Genomic DNA, 18,784 nt, shown 5'->3' on the forward strand with positions numbered 1-18,784 from the left:
TGACGGTAAAGTAAGAATATGTTACCCTTGAGATAAATAATAGGATGAGATAGAAATATTATTATTATACTTAGATATGCATATGTACATTCTAGGAAATATAGTTATGTATCTAAATTTTTTAAAGATAGATCTTGTAGCATGCGTTCCCACTATGTGCGTGTCATAGCATGACATCCACCCCCTCTAAACCTGCACATCCTCCGGTATGTGCCACATTTTGTCTTTGTTGTAAGATCAACCCTCTTGTACATCTTCCTTGCTTTCTTCTTCGCTAGATGATTCCAAAGATTCATCTTCACCTGTGTTTTGCTCTTCCTCCTCGTCAACATCTTCTGGATCATTGTCACCTCTTTTCTTAAACATTTTGATCCTTTCTAGTTCAGACAAGCTGTAAGTAGCATTTTCATGCACATGCTTTACAACATACGGTCCAAACCATCTTTTTGAAAACTTACGCATGACTGTGTGTTGGTTATCAAGGCTACTATCATACACTAAAACCTTGTCAATTGCTTTGCTCCTAAGCCGATGTCGCTTATCAAAGTAGTCCCTGTTTTTCAACCTTGCATTTTTGAGTCGTTCTTTTGCAGCTTCAATGTCTCCAGGTCTTCTCTCTAGGTACCTTATGCGCAATGCAAGGAGATCTTCCATGCTAGCCCCTCTTGCCAAGGTAGTACATTCATGTGGGAATTGTATCTTCAATCGGCATCACTGGCTTTTGACCATACATTAGCTCTGCAGGTATGTAGCCAGCTACTACTGAGCTATGTGTTGTACGATCAGCCCATAAAGCATATGGTAACAAATTTGGCCACTCACAAAATCTTCCTTCGCAAGCCTTGGCCAAAGCTTTGATGATAGGAGGGTGCCCTCTTTCTCTCTTTCCATTGCCTTCAGGGTTGTAAGCTGTAGTAACAGGAAGCTTGATTTCTAATCTAGAAAAGAACTCCCTTGCTTCTTCGGCATCTAGTTCACCTCTGTCTGCAGTGATCTTTCCCACACAACCATAACGGCAAATCACCTCATCAAGAAGGAATTTGCACACAGCTTCTATGGTTATAGCTCTTAATGCTCTTCCTTCAACTTGGTTAGTTAGGTCCTGTCGTGCAAGAACCAAGTATCTCATCTACCAGAGTCCTAAAGGCATTGTGACTATCCACAACCCATTTATAGTGCATGGCTAGTGGATATGTAGGGTGCAATCCATCATGATGTCGGACATTTGAATACATTTGACAAGTTACACATGACTCTACAAATTGAGATACATCTTTATACATACCCTTCCACTAGTATTTTTCTTTCAACGTGGAGAAGGTTGCCCACACACCCCTATGTGCAACCCATAGGCTCTCATGAAACTCTTGCATGAGCTTTACTTGAGTCTCTTTTTTACATATAACCCGTTGTGGTGTAGCACCCTTTTGTTTAGGATGCTTCCACAAGTAACTATCCCTCAAAAAGTACCCATATGCTTTCCTGTGTATCCTCCTAAATTCTGGTTCACGCCAATTATCCTATTTTGCTAGAGTACTCAAATAGCTTCCAATAAGAAGCCAATCACCTTCATAAAGCTCTTTCAAGAACAATTCAAGTGGATTAGTAGTCATGCAGACATTGTTACCTTTGACATGAAAGATAGAATAGAACTTTGTGCCTACATCATCTCCCTCGTTAATCATCTGTGACTCATCTTCGTACCTTACCCTTGATAGCATATCTGCCACTGTATTGTCTTTACTTGCAATGTGCTTAAACTCGGGATTTAAGGACTTAATATATGCAATCCATCGCAACATAGCAATGTCTCGCGTTGAGCAGCTTGCAATCATCCCAAGAAGTGGTAGACAATCTGTTTCTACAACCACAAATGGACCAATTAGGTACTCTTTTCCATATTTCAAGGCTGTAACCATATCCCATAGCTCTCTCTTTATCTGCGAATAGTTTCTTTAGCGAGCACTTAGTACCTTTGCTCCAAATATTACCACATACCTGCGTCCTTCTTTGTCATCTTGCCCTATTGCCCATCCAATCCATGTAGGACTAGTGTCTATTGTCACAATTACTGGCCTTTGACACTCATAGTCTACCTTTCTCAAAGTTGGTGCTAACTGGAGCAACTCCTTTAGCTTTTTCATGGCTTTTACATGTGCTTCTGTCCATTTAAACTTTTGATTCTTTCTAAGCAGTTGATAAAGAGGATCAGCTACATGTGCACAATGTGGAATCCAAATAACATAAAAGACACATGCTCCCAGAAACATTCTAACCTCAGTGATGCTAGTGCATGTTTCTTTCATTCTTTGGATGTCATCTACCTTTGTTGGACAAGGTTTCCTACCATATGGCCGGCACATGTGTCCCACAATGAGCACTTCATTGACACAAAACATAAAATTTTTCCCTGACAAAGTAAGATTCACTTCTTCCAGCCTAGACAAAATTTTATCACAATCATTTATGTGATTTACCACAAACCTGCGACATCCCCTGAGATCTAAAGCTTCATCTTTCTCACTTTCTTCACATTCTTTGATAGGCAAATCATCAATGAAAGGCATTGTGATTTGAGGAATAAAGTCACGTAAGACCTTATTCATCCCATTCATCATATGTGCAACCGAGTTGGTTGCTCCCTGTGGCAAGGTACACATCCTTACCAAACCCAAAGGTGTCCTCATGGTTGTCAAGTCTCTGCTTTCGATTGCAAGCTGAAATTGATAATACCCTGAGTAGAGATCCCCCATCGAGTAGATTGCCCTCCCTGCAAACGCCTCTGCAAACTCATCCACAATTGGACCTGTTTATACATTTCAAATTTGTCACCTTGTTCACTGGTTGCATATCTTGAATGAAGCGTAGAGCACCATTCTTCTTCGAAACTGTGAACCACCTATTTGAGTATGGAGCACAAGAAGGCTCCAAAATTTCCATTTTGATCTTCTCATTTAGTAGCTCCACTAACTTTGGCAAATGAGCCTTTGGAACCGGAATAGGCCGCAGATTCCAAGGCACATGAGGTATTGTGAAAATTACCATAGGAGCTACAATAGAAGGATCAACACATCCTATCTCATGTGGCTCAAATGCAAAAACCTTACCATGCTTTGAAAGCATTTCTTTGAAGCACTTTGTCTCCTCCTGTGTTAGAAACTCCTCGCAACCAATTTGCAACTCTTGAAAAGACTCCTTTTTGAAGGTATGCCCGATCTTTTTACGATTCCTTAAACTTGGTTGCAAAGAAGCTTGCTCAATCTTTTCCCTGTTGTTGGGTGGTAAGGGTGAAGCTACTGGTTTCACCTTCTTTGCTACACTCTTGTATTTAGATTCAACATGGACTTCTGGGCCAACTGTTTGGTTTTCTTTAAAGGCTTCTATTACTTGATACATTTCCATAGAGCATACTTCCACAACATTATTTTCAAGATGCAAACTAGACTCCATTATAGTATCAAGCTCACCCATAGTATCTACAAAAGAAACTTGCTCACACAAACCCAAAACATTTTTAGTAGGCTTTAGCAACCCACTCTCTTTCATGCCTATTTGTACATTATGTACATATTGCCTCTCACATCTCTTCAAATCTTCAAGTTTTGTAAAACATACTGATCCATTTCTTTTGTTACCAAGGAGCACGTCGAGAAAGTTCCACCTATTTTGGGATCAGGTGAGACCCTTTTTCTTTCTATACCACTGCAATCCCGCTATACAATGGTACTTGGCCAAAACCCATCATTTCCCTATGGTCATGAAACTCTTTGCTCACCTTTGGTAGAGGATGACCTCTGAGGTTGTCACGATTTCTTTCATGGTTTACACAAACTGTGAGAAATTGAACATCATGTTTACCATCTTTGCTGCATATCCTAGCATATGCTAAAACATCGTCCATTACCTTTGTTTCCATTCGAAGTCCCACAATGTAGGGTTGTCCAAGGATGAGATGATATGAAGATGTATCCTGTACAAAGAAGTTTTGGTCAATCTTTACATCACCTATTGTCACCTTCACACCTGGACATGCTGTATGCAATTCACCGAATGAATTCCTTGCCACTTTTTTACTATCCAGCCATGATCTGTGTCCATCAGCCATTTGCACTTGTTGTAGAGACTCTTTGACATTATGTTTATTTATGAACCTTGGTCAATCAAGGCAACAAATGACTCTTCAAGATCACCTACCTTGACGAAAGTTTTTGTAGTAGCCCTTGCCCAGTGACTTCGTGAATAGTAGCTCCTAGGAATAGCTTCAACTTCTTCATCATCATTTGAGAAATGCACTTGCTTCACTCTCCCACTAGATTGGTAGCATCCTACCACATCTCCATCATCCTCCTTATTTTGCAACTGCATGCCTTGTGTCTTCAAGGTTTCCCCTTCAACCTGTGGATGAGAAACTTCAACAAGAGTTTGCCTCTTCCTCTTGATGATGTCAATGATCTCCTCATGAAATTCACGCTTTACAATGCCAAGAACTTCTCTCAGAGTAAACTCAATCTTGCTATTCAAGATCCTTTCCTCTAAGACTTTCTTTAAATCTGTAGCTACCTCAATATCAGATTGTAGTTTTAAGTTGGGCCTTTTGTCTTACCTTTTGTTGGCTCTTTCTTCTTTCCTGTTGTAGACTCCTCCATGAGTACTTCAGGTGGAGACGCTCCTTGTGTCGAGGGTGTTTGGGAAGGCATTGAGTCACTTCTTCCCCCACTTATAGAAGCTCTTTTTGATGGTCCTTCATCAGCATTCTCACGTCTGCGCTTCTCTTCTAAAATAGCCTCATTTTGTTGGCATTTTGTAATGTAGGCATGCACTGAGTCCACTGGATCATTCCATCCTGTTTCTAGACGTATGCAATCACCTGCTTCATGTAGAATCTCTTTCGTAAGCTTTCCCTTTTTTAAGCTAATTCCATGACATTTGGCCAAAGTTGACCATGATGGTCATTCACCTTGTCATAATAATCAATATCTAATTCTCCTAAATGATTTTCTCATATTAAACTGATCATTTAATGTGGGGAAGTGCCAAGGGAGAAAAAGCTAGAATATTGGTTAAGTTAGCAGACCGGCCACAGTAGGGATCCAAAGGAGGGAAAATAGGGATCCGAAGGGGGGGCCATCTGCAAAAGAACCATGTGAAACAATGGGCCAAAAAGACCCTAAGGTTCAGCCCATTAAGACTTCCAAAATGCTAAGGTTCCAAAATTCAAAGGTTGTGTCCAAAGGTCAACCCTAGGGAAAATTGGATGCTTAGTGTGTGCCCAAAAAGTCTTTCTACATCCCTACATGGGAGGGGGCGAGCCCCAAAGCTAGGGGATGAGAGAGAAAGCCACACACACACACACACAGGCTCCCTTTACACAAAGGGAATGAGGGACACATGTCAGCTCCCTAGGCCAGATGCCCACAAGGTGTGCCCAATTCCTATTGGAAGACCCTTGAAGTGGACCAATGAGAATTAAGCTAGAGTAAATCTAGTTTAATTAATTTAAAAACATTTAATAAAAGAAACCAATGAGAATTAAGTCTCCTAGAAGACTATTGGGCAGTCTCCCAAGGGGTCCAATGAGCATTCAGGAGCCCCATGGCTTGCCTGATTCCTATTGGCCAGGAGGCAAAGGGGTCCAATGAGAGTTTAGTTTAATTATTTAATTACCTAAAGCTCTCACAAAAGGGGAAAGGGGGACACATGTCTAAAGGCTATCACTTATGCTGCTTAATTCCTATTGGCTTGACCTGGGGAGGTCCAATGAGGCAAAGGCCAGACTTATTTAGCAGCTAGGGCTCGCCCAAGAGAGAGGGGGGCTGATTTTTGCTTGGCATTGACACACACACTCTCACACTTGACCATGTGTGAAGGGAAAATACTCTATCTCCTCCCAAGCTTTAATGGAGAGCTCATCACCTACTCCAAGCTTGTGAGATAGAAGTCTACATCAACACTCTCTTGGCATGTGGATGCAAATCCAACCAAGAGCCAAGCTTCAATGCATGCTCATCTTCTCTACCAAGCTAATTACTAAGCTAAGCTATGCTAATATGAGTGATTATGTGAGGAGATGTACTTCTTTCTCGTAAGATACTTCTTTTTCCTCTCAATCTACTCTCATACCCTGCTAGCTCTCACCATCTTCGAAGGTGTGTGAGGTCTTGGGTCTGAGAACGGGGATAATTCAAGTTGTGTTTGATTAAGTGTTTTGCTTGGTATATGAAGCTTCCATCTTCATTGCACTAGCTAGTCTTGAAGGAACACAAAGAATTGTATTGTACAATGTCTCTCTTGATGGGAGAAACCATAATACAAAGCCTTTTGGAGGGGGGACCGGCTCCATGCAAATCCGGTCCTCAACTGTTGTCAATAGCTTAATTGCTCTCTCTTTTGAAAGTATTGTCGATGCTATCTAACTAGGTGTTATGCTTTTTGTTGCACTCTCCACCCAAGCACTCTTGTAATTCTCATTAGGAATCTATTCTAATGAAATGCCCACTATATTCATGCTAATTTCCGCTACACATAAGATTTTAGGCCATTAAATGTTACATTGGTATCAGAGCTCAAGGTTTCTCTTTTCTTGCTCAAGAAGGGAGGTCCTCAAGCTAGCTACAAATGGTTGGTATTATTAATTGCCTGTGAGTAAGTAGAATAGGGATTTTTCAGCCTTGCAGTGCGCCTGCCTTTGTGCAGTTAACGGGGCATCACCGTCGAGAGCTATGGTCTTAATAGTGGAGTCCTACGGGGCTTGCCTACGGCTTAACCACTATTGAGCTATTAGAAGCTTGACAGGAGCCGGTGCTGTTTTGGTGTCGAAAGACCCTCTCTTCTATTCCTTGCAATTAATGGTATTCGAGCCGCGGGTACAGTAGCTTGAGTGCTTTTTCTAAAGGGGTAAAGAGGAGTAGCAACTAGGGCTTGAAGTGCCAAAGTACACCTAAAAAGTTTACACCTAAAAGTTGTTAGAATGGCTGACAATAGTAAAGAGAGTGAAATTAATGTTGATAACTTTGATTTTGCTCATGAGCAAGCTACTAATGATGCTTCAATGCTTGTTAACTATCTTGTTTCTAGGCTTCAACAAGCCATGGGCAATCCATCTCTCCAAAGTGAAGTGCAACGGCAGCTCCGTGCTCACGGGATTCTCCAAGCTCATCACCATGACGAGAGAACACCTAGGAAGCCTCCTTGTGAGACTACCAAAAGAGGTCTCTCTCCGATTCGGGAAGAAGAAGAGAATCCATATGAAGGGCTCAAGAACTTACTTCTGGATGATGCATCTCCTTCCCAAAGGAGAATCCAAGAGCCTCCACCGAAGGAACGAGAAAGAAGCGAGTCTCCCGCCACCTCGGCGGAGATGGCTCCACGAAGACGGCGGGCTAAACGCTCTCCATCACCACCAAAGCGGAGAAGACCATCACACTCTTCTCCACGCCATAATTCAAAGAGGGATGATAAAAAGCAAGAGAAGAAACAGGCGAGAAAGAGGACACCCTCTTCTCCATCTTCTGCATCCTCTTCCTCTTATGAAAGCTATCGTGAAGACGACAAAGATCAAGACAAGAAAAAGGCAAGAAAGAGGTCACCCTCTTCTCCACCTTCTTCAAATTCTTCATCTTCTGAAGAAAGTGATGGTGCAACTTTTGAACCATCAAAAAGAAGAGGCCATAGGAAATCCTATGCCGCATGGAAGAGGTCGTCCAAGCTGAAGAAATTCAAAGAGGGAGGGAAGAGCATCTCTTTCCTTACCTATGATGGCACCTTCGGTGCTACAGACAAAGTTTTGGCCTTTATCCAGCAATTCGATGCGGCGTTTGGAGATGAGGGCTTCACGGAGTCCTCTAAGCTACGCCATGTAGCTATGCACTTTCAAAAGTCCGCCAGACAATGGTGGTCTAGCCTACGAGCCAACGGTGAAGCTCCACGAACATGGAAGGCTTTAAGAGTTTCCATTATGAAGCAGTTTTTGGCCACCGATGCCAAAGACAAAGTACTCACCGAATGGCGAAGCTTAAAGCTCTCTCCCAATGAATCCATCCACAAATATGTAGACAAGTTTTGGGACCTACAACTCAAGGCCACTGTCTTCAAAAAGTTGGATTTTGGAGAGCAAAAGCAACAATTTTGTGCGGGCTTAACCGAAGAAATGGCGGAGTATGTCAACTCCCAAAGGCCACGTACCATATCGGCGGTAATACACCATACTATGGTGGCCTCGCGAATCAATTTCCAAACGGGGGGTAAAAGAAATAATAAGCCCCCGGAAAACAAGGGTTCCAATGAGCCTAAGGGGAAGGACAATGTCCAAAAGTCTCCTAAGGGCAATTCCAACAAAGCTAAAGAGAAGGGAGTTTACAAAGGAAAGAATAAACTCTCTCCTGAAGAGCTTGAGCGTTATCGTAAAGATAACCGGTGTTTCAAGTGCGGCGAACAAGGGCATGCGTACCGCGCTTGTCCCCAAAAGAACAACCGCCAAGATCCTCCTAGAGCTTCTTTGGTTGAAATCCAAGAGGAGGAGATTCACCAAACTCACCACAAAGGATCTCCTCTATGCCATGCTTGGGGAAAGGTAAGAGAACATGATGCTTTTATTCTCTTTGACCCTGGTTCTACTCACAATTTCATATCTATGGAGTTAGCCACCAAGCTAGGCATACAATCCTACGAGATGGGAGATATCCTACCCGCAGACAGTGCCTTCAAGGGGCAAGAAGCTTCAGTCACTCCCTTAATCGGGAAATTGAGGCTTCATGTCCAAGGCTATGTGGACAAAGAGGACTTCTTTATCTCTCCTCTCAAGCATGAGGATGTAATCCTAGGGGCACCATGGTTTGACCGCCTGGCTGCCCATGTTAAATTTCCTGAAAGGAGAATCTCCTTTAAGTTCAGGGAAAAGGACATGTATATAGATGCTAAGGAGATGGGTAACACCATCCCCATTGTACATACACCAGCTTTCAACAAGTCAATAAAGAGCTCTATTTCCGTGTACATGATTTTTGTTAAAGATTCTCAAAATGAACCTAATGCTTTAGCAAAAGAAAATAAAAGCAACCAAAAGGAATTAGAGTTATCCAATTTTCTGAAGGGGTTTCAAGATGTCTTTATTGATGACATCCCTTGTGAGCTACCTCCTAAACGAGGTAATGACGACCATGCAATTGAACTTCTTCCAGGAAGTTCACCGCCTAACAAACCTCCTTATAGAGTTTCTCAAGCTCAACAAGAGGAGATTATGCGGCAAGTGCATGAGTTAATTGAGAAGGGCATGGTTAGGCCTAGCTCATCTCCATTTTGCTCACCTGTGCTATTAGTGCAAAAGAAAGACGGCACATATCGTATGTGTGTCGACTATATAGCACTAAATAGGATCACTATCAAGAATAGGTTTCCCATTCCACGGGTAGAAGACCTATTTGATAAGCTACAAGGATCGACCTACTTCAGTAGGATTGACCTAAAAAGTGGCTATCATCAAATAAGGATAGTTGATCAAGACATTGTAAAGACCGCATTTCGTACTACATTTGGTCTTTACGAATACATTGTCATGCCTTTTGGCTTGACTTATGCACCAGCCACATTCAACCGCTTGATGGAGAAGCTGTTCAGGCCTCATCGAACCTTCACTGGAGTGTTCTTTGATGATATTATCATCTACTCTAATTCATTGGAGGAACACAAGCAACACCTCCAGGTAATATTTCAAGTTTTAAGAGAGAGTAAACTTTATGTTAATCGAAAGAAAAGTGAATTTTTCTTGCAAGAGATTCAATATTTAGGTCACATTATCTCTCAAGATGGAATCCAAATGGATCCATCCAAGTTAGAGGTAATAAAAGGATGGCCTAAACCAAGGAATCTTCATGAACTAAGAAGCTTTATAGGTATGTGTGCATACTATAGACGCTTCATAGAAAAGTTCTCACAAATTGCGGGACCATTACATGACCTAACAAAGAAAAATGTTAGGTATACGTGGTCTGCTAAGGAGAACAATGCTTTCGAAAAGCTTAAAGAAAAGCTTATCTCTCAACCTGTGCTTACACTACCGGATCTCTCAAAACCATTTGAGGTCCAATGTGATGCTTGTGGTGATTGCCTTGGGGCTGTTCTGCTCCAAGAAGGGCACGCCATAGGCTATGAGAGTCGAAGGCTCGACCCTGTTGAGCAAGCTCTAGGCATATACGAAAAAGAACTCCTTGCAGTTCTACATGCCTTAGACTCATGGAAGCACTATTTATTGGGGACTCCTTTCATTCTGCGAACGGATCACCAAAGTCTTAAGTACTTCATGACGCAGACCAAGCTTTCCGACAAACAAATGAGGTGGGCAAATTTCCTTTCGCAATTTCATTTTCATATTGCTCACATTGCTGGCAAGCATAATCAAGTAGCCGATGCACTCTCAAGACGACCGAGAGTGAATGCGGTTTCCATAGCAACTCACAACGATCTATCTTCAATGATAGATGAGTATGCTATTGATCCCGATTTTAGAGATGTGATTTCAGCCCTTGCATTAGGGAAGAAAGAAGAACCATTTACTTTACAAGATGGTTATCTTCTCTATGGCAATAGACTATGCGTTACTAACTCACTACGTGAGAAAGTAATGTATGAATCTCATGCTCCCCCATATGCGGGGCATAGAGGGATTCAGTCTACCCTAAAGGGAATTGAAACATATTTCTATTGGCCTACCATGAAAGTGAACATACACGAGTATGTTTCCAAATGTGTGGTATGTCAAAAGACAAAATTTGATAGAGGGAAGCAACTTGGATTGCTTCAACCCTTGCCAATCCCTAATTCACCGTGGGAGAGCATATCCATGGATTTTATCTTTGGATTGCCTAAGTCTATCCATGGGAATACGGGAATATGGACGATAGTAGACAGGTTCAGTAAACAAGCTCATTTTATACCTGTCAAAAAGACTATCAAAGCCCATCAAATGGCAACCCTCTTCATTTCACAAATTTTCAAGTACCATGGCTTGCCAATGTCCATAGTGTCGGATAGAGATCCTAGAATGACCAGTAATTTCTGGAAGGGTCTCTTTGAGAATTTAGGAACAAGGCTAAACTTCTCTTCGGCCTATCATCCACAAACTGATGGCCAAAGTGAAATAGCTAACCTAACCATTCTTGATCTACTAAAAGCCTATGTAACGGAAGTAGATCAAAGATCCCAATGGGAGAAGTACTTACCTTTAGTAGAGTATGCTTACAATAACACTGTACATACTTCTACAGGAAAAGCACCTTTCGAGGTAATTGAGGGAAGATCAAAAAGTCCCTTGCTACTTAAGGTACATGGGAAGATCTTCGCTGCAGATGAGTATAGCCGAGACCTACAAGAATCTTTCCAAAAGATTAAGGATGCTATCTCTATCTCACAGCAAAGGCAAAAGGCTGCTGCTGACAAGCACAGAAGAGCCCAAGCCTTTAAAGAAAACGATTGGGTCTTGTTAAAGTTTCCCAAGGCTTGATTAAGGCACACGACGGGCAAGAATCCTACGGGCCACCAAAAGTACTATGCTAAACTAGCAAAAAGGTATTATGGTCCCTTCCAGATTCTTAGGCCAATCAATGAGATGGCCTATCAACTTAAGTTGCCCAATCATTGGCTCATACACAATGCTTTTCATGTGAGCCTATTAAAGCCTTACAAAGGAGAGCCACCTCAAGAACCAACTATTGAAGATCCACCGGAGATCGAGGACCACGAGGAGGTGCTGCAGCCCGAGTCCATTCTCCGACATGAAGACAAGGTATTAAGAGGCGGTAAGACCATCCGACGATATCTTATTAAATTTAAGAATTATCCTTTTGAAGATGCTAGATGGATGCAAGGCATACAATTAAAGGATAACCTAAACCTTGTCAATGCTTACAATGCTTCCCAAGAGTAAGCAAATGTACAAAATGTTAAAAAAAATGAACAAAAATTTTTGTCTTATAAGACTCTCTTTTTCTTTATTTGTGCACAAAAATGAAGTAGTATGCATGCTTAGATCAAGTTTGCGGAGACGACGTCTCCCGAACACCAAGTAGAGCTTGTCACTCTACTATGGAAGACTGATAGGACTAATGTGCAGACATGCTTGCGGCAGCCTCAGGCTCTCAAGCGCCAAATGGACTAGTCATCCATTATGGAATGATGTCGTAGGGTAACATAGGGATCCTCTACCCGCTAAGAAAAGGACTCATGCATATGCTTTATCTTCTCTACACCATAGTCGAGGACGACTATGATTTCAAGAGAGAGGTAATGTCATAATAATCAATATCTAATTCTCCTAAATGATTTTCTCATATTAAACTGATCATTTAATGTGGGGAAGTGCCAAGGGAGAAAAAGCTAGAATATTGGTTAAGTTAGCAGACCGGCCACAGTAGGGATCCAAAGGAGGGAAAATAGGGATCCGAAGGGGGGGCCATCTGCAAAAGAACCATGTGAAACAATGGGCCAAAAAGACCCTAAGGTTCAGCCCATTAAGGCTTCCAAAATGCTAAGGTTCCAAAATTCAAAGGTTGTGTCCAAAGGTCAACCCTAGGGAAAATTGGATGCTTAGTGTGTGCCCAAAAAGTCTTTCTACATCCCTACATGGGAGGGGGCGAGCCCCAAAGCTAGGGGATGAGAGAGAAAGCCACACACACACACACAGGCTCCCTTTACACAAAGGGAATGAGGGACACATGTCAGCTCCCTAGGCCAGATGCCCACAAGGTGTGCCCAATTCCTATTGGAAGACCCTTGAAGTGGACCAATGAGAATTAAGCTAGAGTAAATCTAGTTTAATTAATTTAAAAACATTTAATAAAAGAAACCAATGAGAATTAAGTCTCCTAGAAGACTATTGGGCAGTCTCCCAAGGGGTCCAATGAGCATTCAGGAGCCCCATGGCTTGCCTGATTCCTATTGGCCAGGAGGCAAAGGGGTCCAATGAGAGTTTAGTTTAATTATTTAATTACCTAAAGCTCTCACAAAAGGGGAAAGGGGGACACATGTCTAAAGGCTATCACTTATGCTGCTTAATTCCTATTGGCTTGACCTGGGGAGGTCCAATGAGGCAAAGGCCAGACTTATTTAGCAACTAGGGCTCGCCCAAGAGAGAGGGGGGCTGATTTTTGCTTGGCATTGACACACACACTCTCACACTTGACCATGTGTGAAGGGAAAATACTCTATCTCCTCCCAAGCTTTAATGGAGAGCTCATCACCTACTCCAAGCTTGTGAGATAGAAGCCTACATCAACACTCTCTTGGCATGTGGATGCAAATCCAACCAAGAGCCAAGCTTCAATGCATGCTCATCTTCTCTACCAAGCTAATTACTAAGCTAAGCTATGCTAATATGAGTGATTATGTGAGGAGATGTACTTCTTTCTCGTAAGATACTTCTTTTTCCTCTCAATCTACTCTCATACCCTGCTAGCTCTCACCATCTTCGAAGGTGTGTGAGGTCTTGGGTCTGAGAACGGGGATAATTCAAGTTGTGTTTGATTAAGTGTTTTGCTTGGTGTATGAAGCTTCCATCTTCATTGCACTAGCTAGTCTTGAAGGAACACAAAGAATTGTATTGTACAATGTCTCTCTTGATGGGAGAAACCATAATACAAAGCCTTTTGGAGGGGGGACCGGCTCCATGCAAATCCAGTCCTCAACTGTTGTCAATAGCTTAATTGCTCTCTCTTTTGAAAGTATTGTCGATGCTATCTAACTAGGTGTTATGCTTTTTGTTGCACTCTCCACCCAAGCACTCTTGTAATTCTCATTAGGAATCTATTCTAATGAAATGCCCACTATATTCATGCTAATTTCCGCTACACATAAGATTTTAGGCCATTAAATGTTACACACCTCTTCATCACTAAGATGCTCAATTTTTACTCCATAAGTAGCTGCCTCAACTGAAGAGGTGGCATGGTTAGTTGCCATATCTTCAACTAAGGTTTGCATTCCCCCCTTTCCAAAGTTAGTTCTCAAGGGTAGACCTATCTCTCTTAAGTGGATTTTACCATCCTTAAAAAAGACAACATCTTTTGTCAAAGCATCACTAAAATCATCACAATCCCTTCGTACATGGTCTGTACTATCACACCAAATACATCTATTAACAAAACCTTCTTTGGGCTGTTGTCTTTGCCTAGGAACTGGCCCTGATGGTTGGCCTTTTTCTTTAAGCTTTGCAAGCTTCACCTTCAAGTCACGCATTCCCTTCACAAGCTCATCTAGCATCGACTCATCAAACTTAGGAGCTAAAAAAGTAGGCTTTACCATTTTGTCAGAAGTTGAGGTGGAAGAACTTGTAGTGTTTACCGCCATCTTGTCCCTTCTTCTTTGTCATTTGGCAAGCAATGAGACAGCACCTTCAACTTCATTCTAGTCGGTCTTTAGTCCTTGCTCAGCATCTTTATCTTCAAGAAGAAGCTCCAAATTTTTTTCAAACTCTGTACCTACATCTTGTAAGAAAAGATCTCTCTTCTCTGCATCTAGTGTGGCCCTTTCTGTCCTGGTGAGTTGTGCATAACGTCACTCAAACTCCCTAAGTAGCTCTGTTATTGATAGTCCTTGCTTTGGCTTGACTACCCATTCTAAGAATGTCCTTTTGGTCATTCTCTCAGAGTCCTCCATGAAATATTCCTCCTTTAAAGCTACTTTGAGTTCTTCCCAGTTTCTCCCATGCCCATCTTTAATTTCCCTAACATGTTCCCTAATTTTTGGAGCAACAACTAGCTCAAAGCTTTGAATCATCTCACCTTCTGACACGCGGTGCAGCTCCATCTCCTTCGCATACTCACGCAGATACTTGGTTACATCTTTTCCATTGAATTGATCCACTCTATTGACGACCGCTTGTATGGCTTTGGTTGTTAAAATCTCCCTTCTTTCAGTGGCATGTTGTTGTTGCATGAACATTGCAAATGCTTGAAACATTTGCATTGTTGCTGGGTCAAAATGCATACCCTGTTGCTAACCATGATCATCCATGGTTACCCAAAAACTCTCACCCTGGCAGATTCACGTCGGGTTCACCAAAAATATGTCAAGAAATTTACAATCTTGCTAGGAAAGCGCAGAGATTTTGGCTGTGAGCGTTTGTGAGAGAACTCTAAAAACTATATGAAGGAGTTAAACCATAGATGCCATGAAGTCTAGGGTTTGGAAGGAAGTGCAATCAAAGAAGCCCCACTCTTTCTCCCTTGTATTCACACACTCAAAGAAAGAACACGGAAGAAAATATCAAAACAACACAAAGATAAAAACATCAAGGCTATGGTCATATCGTATCATAGGTAATGAAAGGGTTAATAGATGAGTTAATGGCGTTCAATCTTTGCCGACCAAACAGGCTACGAATTGTTATTTGGAATTGTAGTTTTGTGCTTACCATAATATATATGTTTTATTTAGTGATTGGAATTAATTGTGTGTACAAATCTTCTTGGTTCATAGCAAGATAACTACACTTACATCAAAAGAAAATTTATAGTCTATAAGAGGTAGTATGATGGGATCCGGTGAAAGAAGTATTTCATTGAGCCTTTCTGGGCCAAAGAGAAACACTATACGTTGTTGAAAGTGTATTTTACGGCTAATCTATATGTTCATTCTAATATATCGCAGAGAGTGGAAGCGATAGAAATTCTCATCATGTGGATTATTGTATCACGGATAATGTGTCATGCTCTCTACAGTGGGTGGTCCTCAGTGCAATGTGCGTGACAATCTCACTCAAACAGACTGAATCTCCCTCAAACAGATGAACAGAAAGGAAACAATAGACGTCAACAGAGCTCTCAAAGACACAACAGCAGACCAGAACATATGACTCGACTATCTCAAAGACTGATACAGACTCTGGCGTGGCAGCACACTCAGCTCCAGCCCAGGACTCTCAGGTACAATGGGGGTGTCGAGGCTCAGATGTGCCGGGATGGTACAGACGTGCTCCGTGTAAAAGATCCACACTAGACAACTACTACGTACAAGATAATGCCACTGGCCCAGAATGACTACTCATATGTATCACCATAAAGAGCCACCAACGGCTCATAAATGTCAACCATGTGGTGACCTGGCCACGAGGTCCACTAGACCACCGTCGATAGGTACCTGCCACGTGTCACTCCTAGACCAGAGGGTCCGTCTAATGTGAACCAGACCAAGTGTAACCAACTGTCCAACTGTCTGTCCTGTGAAGTGACACTGTAGCCCTGCTACAGGTTGCCCGCCACAAGACCGCTCACCGTCTCGGTGAGAGGAATACTGAGAAAGCTGTGAAGGAAAACCACTAGGTACTGCTTCCGTAGATCTTTCTTGAAGTAGGTGTTAGGCCCATCACCATACATACCTCAAAAGTGGAGTTAAAAACACTACACTGCTTGCAATCGCCTTAAGCCTCTAACTAGGCAGGAACCCACCATCCTGCCACGTGTCTCTACCCAAGTGGAACCGACCAGATCAAAGACCAACTGACCAAAGCCCAACTGCAAACTACTGTTGTGTGAAAGTGAAAGTGACACTGTAGCAGGCTACACTTTTTTTTTTTAAACTTTTTTTAAAAAAAGGGCGAGGGCGAGGGACTAGGGACGAGGGGCGAGGGGCTAGGGACAAGGGACGAGGGGCTAGGGGAGAGGGACTAGGGACTAGGGGTTAGGGGCGAGGGACTAGGGGCTAGGGACGAGGGACTAGGGACTAGAGACTAGGGACGAGGGACTAGGGACTAGGGGCTAGGGGCGAGGGACTAGGGGACTAGGGGACTATGGGCTAGGGGCTAGGGGCGAGGGCCTAGGGGACAAGGGGAGGCAAGGGCGAGGGGGAGGGCTAGGGCGAGGGAGAGGAGGTAGGTAGGAGGGCTAGGGCGAGGGGGTAGGTAGGTGGGAGGGGGAGGGCGAGGGGGTAGGTAGGTGAGAGGGGGAGGGCGAGGGCGAGGGGGTAGGTAGGGGGCTAGGGCGAGGGGTAGGTAGGTGAGAGGGGGAAGGGGGGCGAGGGCGAGGGGAGGGGGTAGGTGGGGGAGGGCGAGGGCGAGGGACTAGGGCGAGGGGGTGAGGGGTAGGGTAAGGCGAGGGGTAGTGAGGGGGAGAGGGGGATAGGGTAGATAGGTGCACATAATGAGCACACAGTTACCATGAGCAATACAGTGATCATGATCTTAGAATTCATCTTGCAGGACGGGCTCTGTGAAGGGAGTTTGCTATACACAAAGGAGAGCTTTGTTCTGGTCGGAGAAGCAGACACCAAAGGTGTTTGTAGAGGAGATTTCTTACTGCTTCTATACTTCTTCATAGGCTCCGATGGCTCATTTGGTGTAGTTACTGTGGCACCATTTGAAGAGGGTGTACCTTCATGCAAAGAGTGAATAGAGACTCCATTACAAGGCATAGATTTGGTAGCCTCCAACCACTCCAGCAGATCTTCATCTGACCCTTCAGGTGTAGTAGGCTGTTCTTGTTCAGGTTTGGTTTCCATTGACAAAGAAACTTGCTGCACCACGGGATCCATACCACCTTCTAAGAGAATGGGTTGCATCGAGGAGCCAGAAGTATGTATCCACATTGCGTCGTTTCCCCAATCATGAAGTGCTTTAGTGTGTCGCAGCCATGGTCTTCCAATGAGCAAAGGAAATCCGCCCTCAACCTGGGGAAGACTAACCACAACAAAATCCAAGTTAAAAGTAAAATCTTGTACCTGCAGAGGCACATTGCCCACTGGGTAGACTGTCCTTTGGTCGGCCAATGTAACTGTGAATGGAGCAAGGCGAGTAGGCTGTAGACCTAGAGCTAACATGGTGAACTCGGGCATCAGGTTGATGCCAGGTCCATGTTGAGCCAGCAGAGGATCACACCCACATTTTTGCTCACACTCATCATTTTTGTAACCATTGATTGTAATAAATGTCTTTCCGACATTAATTTTGATTTGAGCCATTCATTAATTAACGGGACTCAATTGAGTTTCCAGCTTGTAATTCCGAAGTAATTTCACTTACTGATGTAATTAGTTAGAGATGTTCTCACCTCCAAGGCTGAGGTATATAAGCCAAAGTTTTTGTAACCTAGGGGATTCAGATTATTAATCAAAGTGAGTTTTTGGAGCGCCGTGACTGTGTCTGAGAGAGAGAGAGAGAGAGAGAGAGAGAGAGAGAGAGAGAGAGAGAGAGAGAGAGAGAGAGTCTTATCTACTTGCTACGCGAGCTACGGAGCCGCCATTGGAGAAGCGACACCGCCATTGTGTTAGCAACGGCGAGAGCTACGCACAAATACCAAGAGTGCGCGCTATCGGCTTCTATGTGTGGTAAGTTCCTACGAGCTTCGGTGTGAGTTTTCTTCCAACTCGTGTGTCGGAATGGAGCGTGCAGCATATCTATAGAACCACAACGAGTAGAGCTACACATTAGTACCATCGGGGTCAAGTTTCGGTCACCTGTATTTTTCGGCCTATCTTCATACGCGTTTACCGCACGGGGTGGTTATAGGTTGATTTTGCAGTTCAAGTCTTTAGGGTGTTGTTCTTACCTAGTGCATAGACTTCCGCTTGAGTATGAGATCGATTCAATGATTCTAGATCCTGTTTCGTATAGCATTCGTTCGTAGTACGGATTTCAGTCACTTGCGTATTTTAGAACTTAGATTTGATTTCCTTAGTAGTGATTGTCATTAGAAGGTCAAGTAGGTGATTTGACACCCACCTAGTTGTTTCCATGCGCCTGCGGGTCAAGCTTCGTCCTCGTCTGACAAATTCTGTTGTTGGTTGAGTTCTCGCTATTTAGCTT

The sequence above is a fragment of the Adiantum capillus-veneris genome, chromosome 19, assembly GCF_014529385.1.
Source record: "Adiantum capillus-veneris isolate H3 chromosome 19, ASM1452938v2, whole genome shotgun sequence".
In the NCBI taxonomy this organism is placed as follows: domain Eukaryota; kingdom Viridiplantae; phylum Streptophyta; class Polypodiopsida; order Polypodiales; family Pteridaceae; genus Adiantum; species Adiantum capillus-veneris.